Below are 14,131 nucleotides of genomic sequence, written 5' to 3'. Positions count from 1 at the left end.
CTGGGAAATTTGAAGGCAGGAAGAGAAGGGAAGGGCAGAGGATGAGATGGTTGGATGGCATCACTGACTTGATGAACATGAGTTTGTGTAAGCTCCAGGAGTTGGTGATGGACAAGGAAGCCTGATGTTTGCAGTCAATATGGTCACAAATATTCGGATATACTGAGTGACTGAACTGACTGACTGAGCTTTTTAAATGTATTCTTTAGGGTAATATTTGATTCATGTATTTACTCATTTTCCCCATACGATGATCCAGTTTTGTAACATACCTGTGCTTATCATCATTCAAGTATAATTTGCTTCTCTCGTGTAGAATGACTTGCTATCAAGATTCTAGGAAAAATAAATTCCTCATTAGCCTGCATTATCATTCCCTATCTCTCATATTCTGCTATTATCAATGATCTTTTTCAGTCTTTGTCTACTTTGACATATCTACAGCTTTTGGTAAGATTGACCAGTATATCACATTTTTGTCTGAACTTTTCCTCCTTTTAATCTTATGGCATGGCCGTCTTTTTTATTTCCTCTTGCTCTCTGATTACCTCTTCTGTCTTGTTCAGTGTCTTTTATTACATCACACTACACACAGTGTTTCCATGGTTTCTCTTGTCCAGCATCTTGCCTATCTAATTTGATTCTGTCTTGATGATCTCAAACACACCATGGCTTTATCTATCTTCTTTCTGTATATGATTCTTTTCTTCTAAAATGTAAGCTTCACTAGGACATAGGTGTGTGTGTATGTATGAATGCACTTGTGTTTTCCATTCGTATGTCCCAGCAACAATGCCTGTCACAGATATAATAGGTATCCAATACTTAAGTGTTCCTGAAATAACTTCTAAGTATACAATCCCAAGAAATCTCTAAGTTTAATATGTGTTATGATAACCTACAGTGTTTAGGTGGCATATCATCAAGTCTAATACTAAAAGATTTCTGTTTATTGGTTTGATCTAAGACAAGAAATGTTCATGTCTAGGTCTTTGGTGACAGATGTAATTCTTGCTTTTAGAAACACTGGATTAGACAAGTATGTTTAACTGCTATGAAATATCTGTTGCTGAGTATACTATTAATACTTTTAATATTTTTAATTTAATACTTTTCTTTTAAATGTTTACTCTTCTGTTTCTAAGAATGTAGTCTCTATTATATTTTTCCTGCTTTAAAAACACCTATAATTCTCGTGTATACTTAACAGTTAAGATTTTTCCCATGTATGTTCCTTCTATTGAGCTCTTTTCTTCCCCCTCCACTGCCATTTAACAATTTCAAGAACTTAAAGTATGATCTTGATTTATCTTCTTAGTTTAATGCTTTAAATAAAAGGTGTTATTACTACATGGACAATACCATTGTTTTTATTCAGTTGCTCAGTCGTGTCTGACTTTTTGCAACCCCATGGACTGCAGCAGGCCAGGCTTCCCCGTCCTTCAACATTTCCCAGAGTCTGCTAAAACTCATTTTCATTGAGTTGGTGATGCCATCCAACCATCTCATCCTCTGTTGCCCCCTTCCCCCAATATCATATCCTCCAAGAATTTGAAAATAAAGATTAAGCCTGAGCAAACATGAATTTAGAATGAGAATAAATGTAAAAATAAACAAAACATACTGAATAGATTTATGACCTAAATGTTATTTTATAAATCTTTGTATTATATGATATTGCTTTCCATCAAATTATATTATATTGTTTTTAATATCTTATCAACAAAGGTCCATATATAGTCCAAGTCATGGTTTATCCAGTAGTACTTGTTTTTTCAGTAGGTAGGGGTGTGAGAGTTGGACCGTAAAGAAGGCTGAGCACCAAAGAATTGATGCTTCGACCTTTGGTGCTTGAGAAGACTCTTGAGAGTCCCTTGGACAGCAAAGAGATCAAACCAGTCAATCTTCTAGAAAATTAACCCTGAATATTCATTGGAAGAACTGATGCTGAAGATGAAGCTCCAATACTTTGGCCACCTGATGAGAAAAGCCAACTAATTAGAAAAGACCCTGATGCTGGAGAAGATTGAGGGCAGAAGCAGAAGGGAGCGACAGAGGATGAGATGGTTGGATGGTATCACGGGCTCAATGGATATGCATTTGAGCAAACTCTGGGAAATAATGAAGAATAGGGAAGCCTGGCATGCTGCAGTTCATGGGGTCACAAAAAGTTGGACATGACTGAGCAACTGACTACAAAAATCTTAGTATTTATTGAGAATATATACACATAAAGAGCAATTTAAGTACTTTGGGGTTATTTGTATTATACATGTAAAAAGATTATGTATTATAACATTTTAGAAATTTGAAGGAAAGGAAAATGTATCAGATCAGATCAGATCAGATCAGTCGCTCAGTCATGTCCGACTCCTTGCGACTCCATGAATTGCAGCACGCCAGGCCTCCCTGTCCATCACCAACTCCCGGAGTTCACTGAGACTCACGTCCATCGAGTCAGTGATGCCATCCAGCCATCTCATCCTCTGTCGTCCCCTTCTCCTCCTGCCCCCAATCCCTCCCAGCATCAGAGTCTTTTCCAATGAGTCAACTCTTCGCATGAGGTGGCCAAAGGACTGGAGTTTCAGCTTTAGCATCAGTCCTTCCAAAGAAATCCCAGGGCTGATCTCCTTCAGAATGGACTGGTTGGATCTTCTTGCAGTCCAAGGGACTCTCAAGAGTCTTCTCCAACACCATAGTTCAAAAGCATCAATTCTTTGGTGCTCAGTCTTCTTCACAGGCCAACTCTCACATCCATACATGACCACAGGAAAAACCATAGCCTTGACTAGACGAACCTTTGTTGGCCAAGTGATGTCTCTGCTTTTGAATATGCTATCTAGGTTGGTCATAACTTTCCTTCCAAGGAGTAAGCATCTTTTAATTTCACGGCTGCAGTCACCATCTGGAGTGATTTTGGAGCCCAGAAAAATAAAGTCTGACACTGTTTCCGCATCTATTTCCCATGAAGTTGGGACGGGATGCCATGATCTTCGTTTTCTGAATGTTGAGCTTTAGTTAAGGGGAAGACTGTTCTAAGTTTTAACAATTATATAGACAAATAATCATAGAAATAAACTTTTGTGTTTGTGTGTACTTGTGCATATGTGTGTGATATTGCATATTTGTGAAAGCAAATGTTTAGATGATAACTCAATTATAAGAATAATTTTCTATTCTTGATGAAATAATGCCTGCCTTTATTATGTCACATAAAACTCTGTATTTTTATTGTAGGGTTTAAATTCAATCTCTTTTTGCTGTCTTTCCCTAGAGATTCAAATTTTTTTCTTATACCTAACCAAAAACTTTTGTATATATTACAAGGAATCAATCAATCAGTAAGAAGTGAACAGTAGTAGATATTTATAGAACAATACAGTTATATTTAGAAGCAATTTCAGTTCTTTTTGAGTACTAATTCTATTATAAATAGTAATATTTCAGCTTAATTTTGAAAAATACTCAGTATATAAATACTTTAATTTAGTTTCATTCTTATTCTGAAGCAACAGATGCATAAAATAAAGTACAATTTTTAGATTCAAGCTTTAAGTGATTTTAGCAATGATTGTTTCATTTTCTATTATACTAATTCCATTTGTTAGCTATACATTTAAAATGTAGACAAATATCAGTACATAAGGAATTTAATAACAAAATAGTTTGAAATTTTCATAGGGTAATATTTTTTAAAATATGTGATTATGATTTATTTTTCTCTCTTTTTTCTTAGATTTTCCCAGGAAGTGTTACCTTTTTGGACATCTTAAGACATCTGTGATGCTGAGGATGTGAAAAGTGGAAAGATAGGTATAGCAGAAGTTAAACATTTGTATTTTAAAGACTAATTTTAATTTTTACATTGAGATCAGAATTTTAACCCATGTTTCCTGAGAAAGATAATTGTTTCCTAAATGTTATATTTCCTTGAATGTCAGTGAAAATATAGTAAATAAGTCTGGTGTACTTGATCATATCATTTTAAAAATAGCTTATACAATGTCTTTTCTTCTATAGAAAACATCTTTTCTATAGAAAAATGTCTTTTTCTTCTGTGGTAGAATCAACAATAGATATGGCATTTAAAAACAGTGCAACTGTACAGCTTTAAAGTCCTGATTTGTTAGTGTAACTGTCTTTGTGGCATAATGTTCTACTGCTTATGATGCCATTTTGTCCAATCACTAGAAAAGCTTTGGCTTTAACATTAGTTCAGCAGAAATAGACAAAATCACTTAGTGAAAGTTCATGTCATAGGCTCTGCCAAGTATCTGTCCTTTCTGATCCAGCCTATTATGGAATGCTTTAGGAAAACAGAAACAGATGGTACCATGTTCAGATATGGTTTGCGATCCTCTCATTCTGTATACTTTCTGGAGAGAAGTGGTTAAAATGTTGAGAGTGATTCTAGGCAAAAAAGTGTAAGATCTTAAGAAATGTATAAAAATAAGTTTGGGATGAGAATAAATTCAGTAGAAGAGAATATTTATGGTCTGAATTTACCTCTAGCTGGCAACTCTTGGCTTCTGGTTTTGTATCATACACAGCATGGACTTTCCAATGTAGGTAGGAACTTTATTCTACAATTCTGTGGGATAAGGCTATCTTTATTCTTCTGTTTTCTAACATTGAGACAGGTACAGGGAGTGCCAGTATGATAAGGTGCCTTATTAACAGCCCACCATGTTCATATTATAAAGGACATCAGGAATCTGGCTATGTCACCTTGTTGCTTAGAACTCATGAGTGTCTCTGTATTACCTTCAAGGATAGATTTCAACTCCCTTTTCCTAGATAGGAAACTCAGAATAGTGGTCTGTCTATTTCCCTTCCCACCATGTCATGGCACCCATTTAATCATTCCAAACATTGAAGTTTGTGGCTCTCATGCCTCTTCTAATTGCGCCTTTAATTTTTCAACTTCACTAGTTTTGTTCTCTTCTGGAAAACTTCTCCCCTCCTCTTCACTTGGCTAATTTTCTTTCAACTTTCAGAAAACTCAAGAACCACCTCTTCCAGGAAGCCTTACCTAAGTTCCCAAGTTGATTGCAGAAGGCTTCCCATCCTTTTGCTCCCCAAATAAATTCACTCCTGAACAGGCCCAAAATTGCTCTCGATGAAAATAGCTTCATTAGAGCCAAGCATATTTACATTTCTTAACAAGAGAAGACAACAGGAAAGCTTGGGTTCATATAACAGATAATACTGATGCTGTAAAATCCCAGAATACCTGAATATGTTCTAGTTCACACATGAAAGGAGGGCACACATTTAATTGTTGTTGGTAACAGTCCAGTGGGGTATGCAGCAAACAACTAGAATCCAGAATTGCCATCTGCTCTCAAGGAGGTTATGTGACAGTTGGTTGCTGAGGACCTTTCCAGTGGGTATCAAAGTGGTGAAGTAGTCACAGTATTCAGGGCAAGCCAGGAAAATGAGAAGGAGTGGAAAAATGTGATTTATATTTCCAAGCTGTAGAAACTCCAACAATAGCTCCAGTGGAGTCTCAGGGAAAATCATTTGACCCAACTGAGTTGAGGGAGAACAGAGCCAACATAAAACCAGCCATCCAGAACTTCGAAACCAGCAGTCCCCAAACTTTTTGGAACCAGGGCCTGGGTTTGTGGAAGACACTTTTTCCACAGACCAGGGGACAGGATGGTTTGGGGATGACCCAAATGTATTACATTTATTGTGTGCTTTATTTTATTAAGAGTACATTGTGATACATAATGAAATAATTACACAACTCACCACAGTGCAGAATCAGTGGGAGCCCTGAACTTGTTTTCTTGCAACTAGACAGTCCCATCTGGGAGTGATGGGAGACACTGACACACAAACTATGTTGCTTGTGTCCAGTCGACTCCATAATCTTGTTTTGGTTGCTGTCACTGCAGAAAACCCTGCTTCACAAATATAGGATGTTGGAAATGGAAGTGGGCTTTTCAGTGATTTTGTGACAGTCTCAGGATATTCAGCTTTTATTTTAATCCAGAATATGTGGAGATTTGGAGCTGTCTCAAATACACTTTTAAGGCCACCATCACTTGTCATCTCAAGTAATTGATCCCATTCTAGCACAGTTAAAAGTGGATTCACCTAGCTTATTCACAAATGTCTCAAGAATCCCTTGCTTCCAAGTTTGGGTGCCTTTTGTAGTTAAGAAGTAATGCTCAAACTCTTTTGAAAGCTGAGATAGATGATTATGCACCAGCTAGGAGAAAGTAGGCTCTGGATCAGTATCTTTCAAACCCCTGCTAATGTTTAAAACATGCCAAAAATCCAAGTGTTCACTCATCATCCCCATAATTCCAATTTGACTTTGAATGCAGGGACTTCATCCACTGACTTGAACACAGTTGTTATTCTTTCCTGAAGTGACAGATTGAGTTTGTTGCAAGTAACAGTAACAAAGTTTTGCAACTCATTCTGTGTGTCTGAAATGCCCTGCTAGTGGTGACTTTTTTTTTTTTTTTTTTAAGAAATCTCTGGAGCGTCCCTTGTAACTCAAAAACTCTGGCCAGTGACCTACATTTAGAAAACCGTCTCATTTCCATGTATAAGAGAACATATGTGTGCTCTGCATCTGTCTCCTCACAAAACTGCACAAACAGACATGAGTTAAGGATAGGTACTTTAATATGGTTGATCATTTTGTTACCAAGTCCAAACTTGCCCTGCTTGCTGCATGACAGGCCAATAAATCTGAGGAATGAGCTGTTGAGGCAAGGAATATAACTTTATTCAGAAAGCCAGCTGACCAAGAAGATGGCAGACAAATGTCTCAAAATAATAATCTTCCCTGGGTCTCTGGATGTCAGGTTCTTTTACAGAACAAAGATGGGGAGAGGTAAGGAAGTAAAGCAAAACAAATAAAAAATAGCAAACCTTGGGAAGGGGATTTGTTAATTTCTTCCTTCCTGCCATCCACAGGTGGATAGGGTTCTGAATAAAGACACTTCAGTTTAATACTCTGACAGAGGGTCAGAGTTCCCTGAGGCAGGCCTTTATGTATAAACAGTATTCTTCTAGTAAACAAAAGCAGTGGGAAAGAAAGGTTAAAGTTAAACAAATAGACTCAATATTGAGTCAGAATTGACTCTTCCCCACAACAATTTTAATCAATCATATCCTTCAAAACACTGTTAAATTCGGGTGACATTTTTAGGCTAGCCAGCATTTCTCTATGGATAACAGTGCATAGACTCACATTCAGAAGCTTCCTCTTCTACCCAAGCAGGGACACCCGAAAGCCATCCAGTCGTGGCAGCTGCTCTGTCTATACATACACTACCACAAAATGACCAGTCTCATTTTCCTGGTATGTAATCATTCAAAGGCTTAGATGGTTCTGCAGCTGTGGTGTTGGTTAACAAGACTGCACATAACATACCCTCAAGCACATCTTCCTGAAAAATATATCTCACAAAAATAAGCATTGTTTCCTTGTTGTCAACATCCGTAGACTTGTCAACCTGGAGTGCAGACCACAGTAACTCATTAATCCTGTATAATAATTGTGGCTCAGTATCCTCTGTTATTTAATCAATTTGACTAATTATGGTGCTAATCAAAAGAGGAACTCATGCCACCTTTTCAACCGTAGCCTCTCCTACTCCTACAAGTTTATGATGAATGTCATTAGCATCAGTCAGCTATACATCACTGACAGTAAAGGGATTCTTAGCTTTAGCACTGTGGTTCAGTTCAGTTCAGTTCAGTCACTCCGTCATGTCCGACTCTTTGCGACCCCATAAATCACAACACACCAGGCCTCCCTGTCCATCACCAACTCCCGGAGTTCACTGAGACTCACGTCCATCGAGTCAGTGATGCCATCCAGCCATCTCATCCTCTGTCATCCTCTTCTCCTCCTGCCCCCAATCCCTCCCAGCATCAGAGTCTTTTCCAATGAGTCAACTCTTCGCATGAGGTGGCCAAAGGACTGGAGTTTCAGCTTTAGCATCATTCCTTCCAAAGAAATCTCAGGGCTGATCTCCTTCAGAATGGACTGGTTGGATCTCCTTGCAGTCCAAGGGACTCTCAAGAGTCTTCTCCAACACCACAGTTCAAAAGCATCAATTCTTCGGTGCTCAGCCTTCTTCACAGTCCAACTCTCACATCCATACACGACCACAGGAAAAGCCATCGCCTTGACTAGACGGACCTTTGTTGGCAAAGTGATGTCTCTGCTTTTGAATATGCTATCTAGGTTGGTCATAACTTTCCTTCCAAGGAGTAACCGTCTTTTAATTTCATGGCTGCTGTCACCATCTGCAGTGATTTTGGAGCCCAGAAAAATAAAGTCTGACACTGTTTCCCCATCTATTTCCCATGAAGTGATGGGACCAGATGCCATGATCTTCGTTTTCTGAATGTTGAGCTTTAAGCCAACTTTTTCACTCTCCTCTTTCATTTTCATCAAGAGGCTTTTTAGTTCCTCTTCACTTTCTGCCATAAGAGTGGTGTCATCTGCATATCTGAGGTTATTGATATTTCTCCTGGCAATCTTGATTCCAGCTTGTGTTTCTTCCAGTCCAGCGTTTCTCATGACGTACTCTGCATAGAAGTTAAATAAGCAGGGTGACGATATACAACCTTGACGTACTTCTTTTCCTATTTGGAACCAGTCTGTTGTTCCATTTCCAGTTCTAGCTGCTGCTTCCTGACCTACATACAGATTTCTCAAGAGGCAGGTCAGGTGGTCTGGTATTCCCATCTCTTTCAGAATTTGCCACAGTTTATTGTGATCCACACAGTCAAAGGCTTTGACATAGTCAATAAAGCAGAAATAGATGTTTTTCTCGAACTCTCTTGCTTTTTCCATGATCCAGTGGATGTTGGCAATTTGATCTCTGGTTCCTCTGCCTTTTCTAAAACCAGCTTGAACATCAGGAAGTTCACAGTTCATGTATTGCTGAAGCCTGGCTTAGAGAATTTTGAGCATTACTTTACTAGCGTGTGAGATGAGTGCAATTGTGCGGTAGTTTGAGCATTTGGAATGAAAACTGACCTTTTCCAGTCCTGTGGCCACTGCTGAGTTTTCCAAATTTGCTGGCATATTGAGTGCTTTTTGTTAGTCACTAAGAATGATGCTCTCAGTACAGACACATCTGATAAAAGTGATTCCGTTCAGTTCAGTTCATTTCAGTTGCTCAGTCGTGTCTGACTCTTTGCTACCCCATAAACTGCAGCACGCCACACTTCCTGTCCATCACCAACTCCAGGAGCTTACTCAAACTCATGTCCATTGAGTCAGTGATGCCAACCAGCCATCTCATCCTCTGTCGTCCCCTTCTCCTCCTACTTTCAATCTCTCCCAATGACTCAGTTCTTCATATCAGGTGGCCAAAGTATTGAAGTTTCAGCTTCAACATCAGTCCTTCCAGTGAATATTCAGGACTGATTTCCTTTAGGATTTACTGGCCCAATCAATCCAAGGGACTCTCAGGAGTCTTCTCCAACACCACAGTTCAAAAGCATCATCAATTCTTTGGCGCTCAGCTTTGTATATGGTCCAACACTCACACCCATAAATGACGACAAAAAAAACCATATCTTTGACTAGACGGACCTTTGTCGGCAAAGTGATGTCTCTGTTTTTTAATATACTATCTAGGCTGGTCATAACTTTTCTTCCAAGGAGCATGCATCTTTTAATTTAATGGCTGCAGTCACCATCTGCAGTGATTTTGGAGCCCCAAAATTGCTTCTGTTCTCCTTATTCACATTTATTCTTCTGGAAAATTCCAAAGGCTTGTCTTTTAATGCAGGATGCTTGGTCCCCATATGGCAAAACAGTTTTGAAGCTTACATGGCTTTGTTGGATACCCACAAACAGTTGCCATATATTATACAAAGCAGGCTTGGGGAATGTGACACACTTGTTGCAATAAACCCATAATTTAAGTAGGTCTTTGGTATTTTCTTTTAAATGCAACTTTTTTTTCCAATGTCTTATCCTTTGGTCTTTCCCCTTTTTCAAAGAAGCTCTCTAATGATATTTATTTTTTACTCACTTTAGCTACCGTTAGCTTGAGAGCCTACCAAAACTGTGACTGCAATAAGTGCATAGTTTGAGAATGAGCCATGTATGAAAGTGGTAAATAAAATAACGTGTGGGCCACTCTAAGACTAAATTAAGTGCTGGATTCTGATTTAAAACCTGCCACCAGATGCCCCTTAATTGTCACATGTCACTCACTGATAAACTTTTAAGATGAGTACGCAAGCAATTGATTTATTATGGTCTCTGTGCAGTCAAACCTCTTCGCTAATGATAATCTGTATTTGCAGAAGCTTCCAAGTGTTAACATCACCATCTCAGTTTTGTCTCAGATCAGCAGGCATTAGATTCTAGATCCCTTGCATGTGCAGTTCATAGTAGGGTTCATGCTCCTCTGAAAATCTAACACCACATTGATCTGTCAGGAGGAGAAGTTTAAGTGGTAATGCGAGCAATGGGGAGCAGCTGCAAATACAAATGAAGCTTTGTTCACTTGCCTGCCTCTCACCTTCTCCTGTGTGGCCTTGCTCTGAACAGGCCATAGGCCAGTACCTGTCCATGGCTCAGGGGTTGGCCCCTGTTCTAAACCATCAATTTCAGGAGAATAAGCAGTAGCAGGTGAAAAGACTATTGCTGCAGATACCACAGGAATTGAAACACAATGCTAACATCCAATGTGAAATCTAAAATGATAGTCACTTTTTTGCCACCACCCCGCCTTGGAGGTTGTGCAAGCCCTCCTTCCACATATATCATTGTCAGGAAGAAAGAGAAAGGGGAGGATGCCGGAAAGCCTGGAGATTTAAATAAATGAAGCTGGATTACTCAAGGAGAAGAGATTATTAAAGTTGAAATGTGATTACTGGATTGATCTCAATTTAGCATTTTAGTTCGATACTAATAAATAAGATGAGAACCTCAAAAGGACTACAGTTGATTATGGAAAAAAATATGTTACATTTTCTTTATACTTCTGGACGGAGAATCAGTGGATGTAGATTCTGGTGTATAATAAACCTTTAATTGATATGTGTGTGTATTTCTCTTATGAATTTATGTCACTTGGAAAGGATTGAACATTTCATATATACTGTGAATATCTCTTGCTAGATTAAAATAACTAGAATTAAAAACCTACATATGTCTAAATTCAAATACTGAAAGCAGGAAAAGTCTTAATTTGTATTTATATATTGAAAATCTCTTTAATTTTAGTGAAAACATATTCACACTCCATCCCTCAAAATTATCAGCTCTGTTATTCTTAAATAATGTCATTATTAGCAAAGTAATACATTTTATAAGTTAAGACATAATTCACAATAACTTTAGTTTTTAATAATGCTTTATTATTTATCTCACAAAAATCATGATTACTCTTTTTATTCTTCTTTACCTTTGAAGAAAATATTTAATATTATGCATAAAATAAACTGAAAAGTATATAAATATAATGTTCCAGACAAAATCATCACAGTATATTTTTAGGTTTTATACTACTTTGGGGCATAAATGATTTATACTACTCTTACTATTCATTATCTCTTGTAGCTTTCCATATTTTACTTGAGATAAGTGTTTCAAAATTTGATATGATTTCTCATTTTAGTGAAAACACAAATAATTTTTGTGGTATCTCCACTTTCTCTTTATTCTTATAAACTAAAAGGTAAAAATGTCTCTTGTTACTATGAAATAATTAATAATAAAAAGGCATTTTTAAGAGTTTCATTTTTTAGAATAAACTGTTCAATTTTCCATCTTATCTTAATAACCCTTTGTTAAAAATTATAGAGACAATAGGCATTGAAGTGTTAATTATCTATAGATTGTAATAGGAATTGAGGATTATTATTTTTATAATTAAACCTTATATTTTTATTTGCTATGTGAGAGTTTTAAATGATGATGCTTTAAAACTCTAAGATATAAAATGAAGAAATTTAGTGAATATGTAAAAATATAATCCTAATTCATTATTTTTTAAATAGGGCATGGAAATTAATATCAACAGATTTTACTTTGAATGAATGTATGAACTTACGAGAACTTTCAAAAATAGTAAGGCATATCTCATCTAAGAGTTAATCTAATTTAAGAAGTACTCATTATATTTTAAATTTAAAAATATAATATTTCCTTTATCAAAGGAAATGACACCTAGAGAGACCGAGGTGTTAGCAGGGTATACTATGGTGGACATCAGTTCACAATAATATTGCCTTGTCTATCACTAATTCTTATCCTCAGATGACACAGATACGCTTGGAGGAATGCAGTTCCTTGTTCAAAGTCCCACATATAAAACCAGTGGGAGCAAGAGGTAAAGCAGATGGTCTGGTTCCAAAACCTGTACTCCTCACTACTATACTGATAACTTCCCTTTGATGTATAAAACTCCCTCTTATGGAAGTGAATGATAGGGATCTACAAGTCATAATTTCCTCAGGAAAGGATGACCCAAACATTACAATAACTGATCAATGAAGAGACAGCCAATTAACCAAAGGCATTATTTCAGCAAGAGTTGACATTACTGAGGTGGTAAAGACACAGTCTTACTAACAGCTTCCAATTTTCTGGAGTATAAATTAGAAACATAGAATACATACATCCAAATGTAAAGAATAGTATTCAACTCATGCAAGTATACAGATTATCAACCCTGATGTACTAGACTGTAAGGAAGTCACAGCCACCAAGATCTAGGGTCAGACAGAAGGAAAATAAAAGTTGTTAAAAATCTGGAAAAGGTTCATGGCAGAAATAATCCTTAAAATTGAATTTTATCTTTTCATAAAATGAAATCATTGGTCATTCTTATTATAAGAATTTTCATTTGCTTTTTTAAAAAGTTATTTTATGCCCATTGACCATTTCTTTATAGATAACAAGCTTGATTTGTTACTTGTTTTATTTTTAGACATTTTATTTTTAAAATTTAATGAAAAACTAAGAAGATAGTACACAAAGTTCCCATACACCTCATCTCCCATTTTCACACCTTGTTTCCCCAATTATTAATATCTAGAAGTAATATAACTTGTTAAAATGGATTAATGAATATTGGAAATTAAGAGTAACTAAAGTATATAATTTACATTGTTTCACTCTGTTTGATCTGCCTCTTGAGAAATTTGTATGCAGGTCAGGAAGCAGCAGCTAGAACTGGAAATGGAACAACAGACTGGTTCCAAATAGGAAAAGAAGTACGTCAAGGTTGTATATCGTCACCCTGCTTATTTAACTTCTATGCAGAGTACGTCATGAGAAACGCTGGACTGGAAGAAACACAAGCTGGAATCAAGATTGCCAGGAGAAATATCAATAACCTCAGATATGCAGATGACACCAACCTTATGGCAGAAAGTGAAGAGGAACTAAAAAGCCTCTTGATGAAAGTGAAAGAGGAGAGTGAAAAAGTTGGCTTAAAGCTCAACATTCAGAAAACGAAGATCATGGCATCTGGTCCCATCACTTCATGGGAAATAGATGGGGAAACAGTGGAAACAGTGTCAGACTTTATTTTTTTGGGCTCCAAAATCACTACAGATGGTGACTGCAGCCATGAAATTAAAAGACGCTTACTCCTTAGAAGGAAAGTTATGACCAACCTAGATAGCATATTCAAAAGCAGAGACATTACTTTGCCAACAAAGGTCCGTCTAGTCAAGGCTATGGTTTTTCCTGTGGTCATGTATCGATATAAGAGTTGCACTGTGAAGAAGGCTGAGCGCCAAAGAATTGATGCTTTTGAAGTGTGGTGTTGGAGAAGACTCTTGAGAGTCCCTTGGACTGCAAGGAGATCCAACCAGTCCATTCTGAAGGAGATCAGCCCTGGGATTTCTTTGGAAGGAATGATGCTAAAGCTGAAACTCCAGTCCTTTGGCCACCTGATGCGAAGAGTTGACTCATTGGAAAAGACTCTGATGCTGGGAGGGATTGGGGGCAAGAGGAGAAGGGGATGACAGAGGATGAGATGGCTGCATGGCATCACTGACTTGATGAACGTGAGTCTCAGTGAACTCTGGGAGTTGGTGATGGACAGGGAGGCCTGGCGTGCTGCGATTCATGGGGTCGCAAAGAGTCGGACACGACTGAGCGGCTGATCTGATCTGA

At 37.4% G+C, this 14,131-nt stretch overlaps 1 long non-coding RNA gene across 2 annotated transcripts in view; it reads left to right on the top strand.

Annotated features, from left to right (window-relative positions):
• The first annotated feature begins 640 nt into the window (after positions 1-640).
• Positions 641-14,131, top strand: part of LOC112449117 (uncharacterized) — a 146,003-nt gene continuing 132,512 nt past the window's right edge. For both annotated transcript variants that reach the window (XR_003037609.2, XR_009496653.1), the window contains exons 1-2: positions 641-716; positions 3,737-3,813. This is a non-coding gene — a long non-coding RNA (uncharacterized lncRNA). The remainder of the gene's footprint in view (positions 717-3,736; positions 3,814-14,131) is intronic.

This window comes from Bos taurus, chromosome 12 (assembly GCF_002263795.3).
Source record: "Bos taurus isolate L1 Dominette 01449 registration number 42190680 breed Hereford chromosome 12, ARS-UCD2.0, whole genome shotgun sequence".
NCBI lineage: Eukaryota > Metazoa > Chordata > Mammalia > Artiodactyla > Bovidae > Bos > Bos taurus.
The sequence above is the reverse complement of the archived record's forward strand: the minus strand, read 5'-3'. Positions and strand labels throughout refer to the sequence as shown.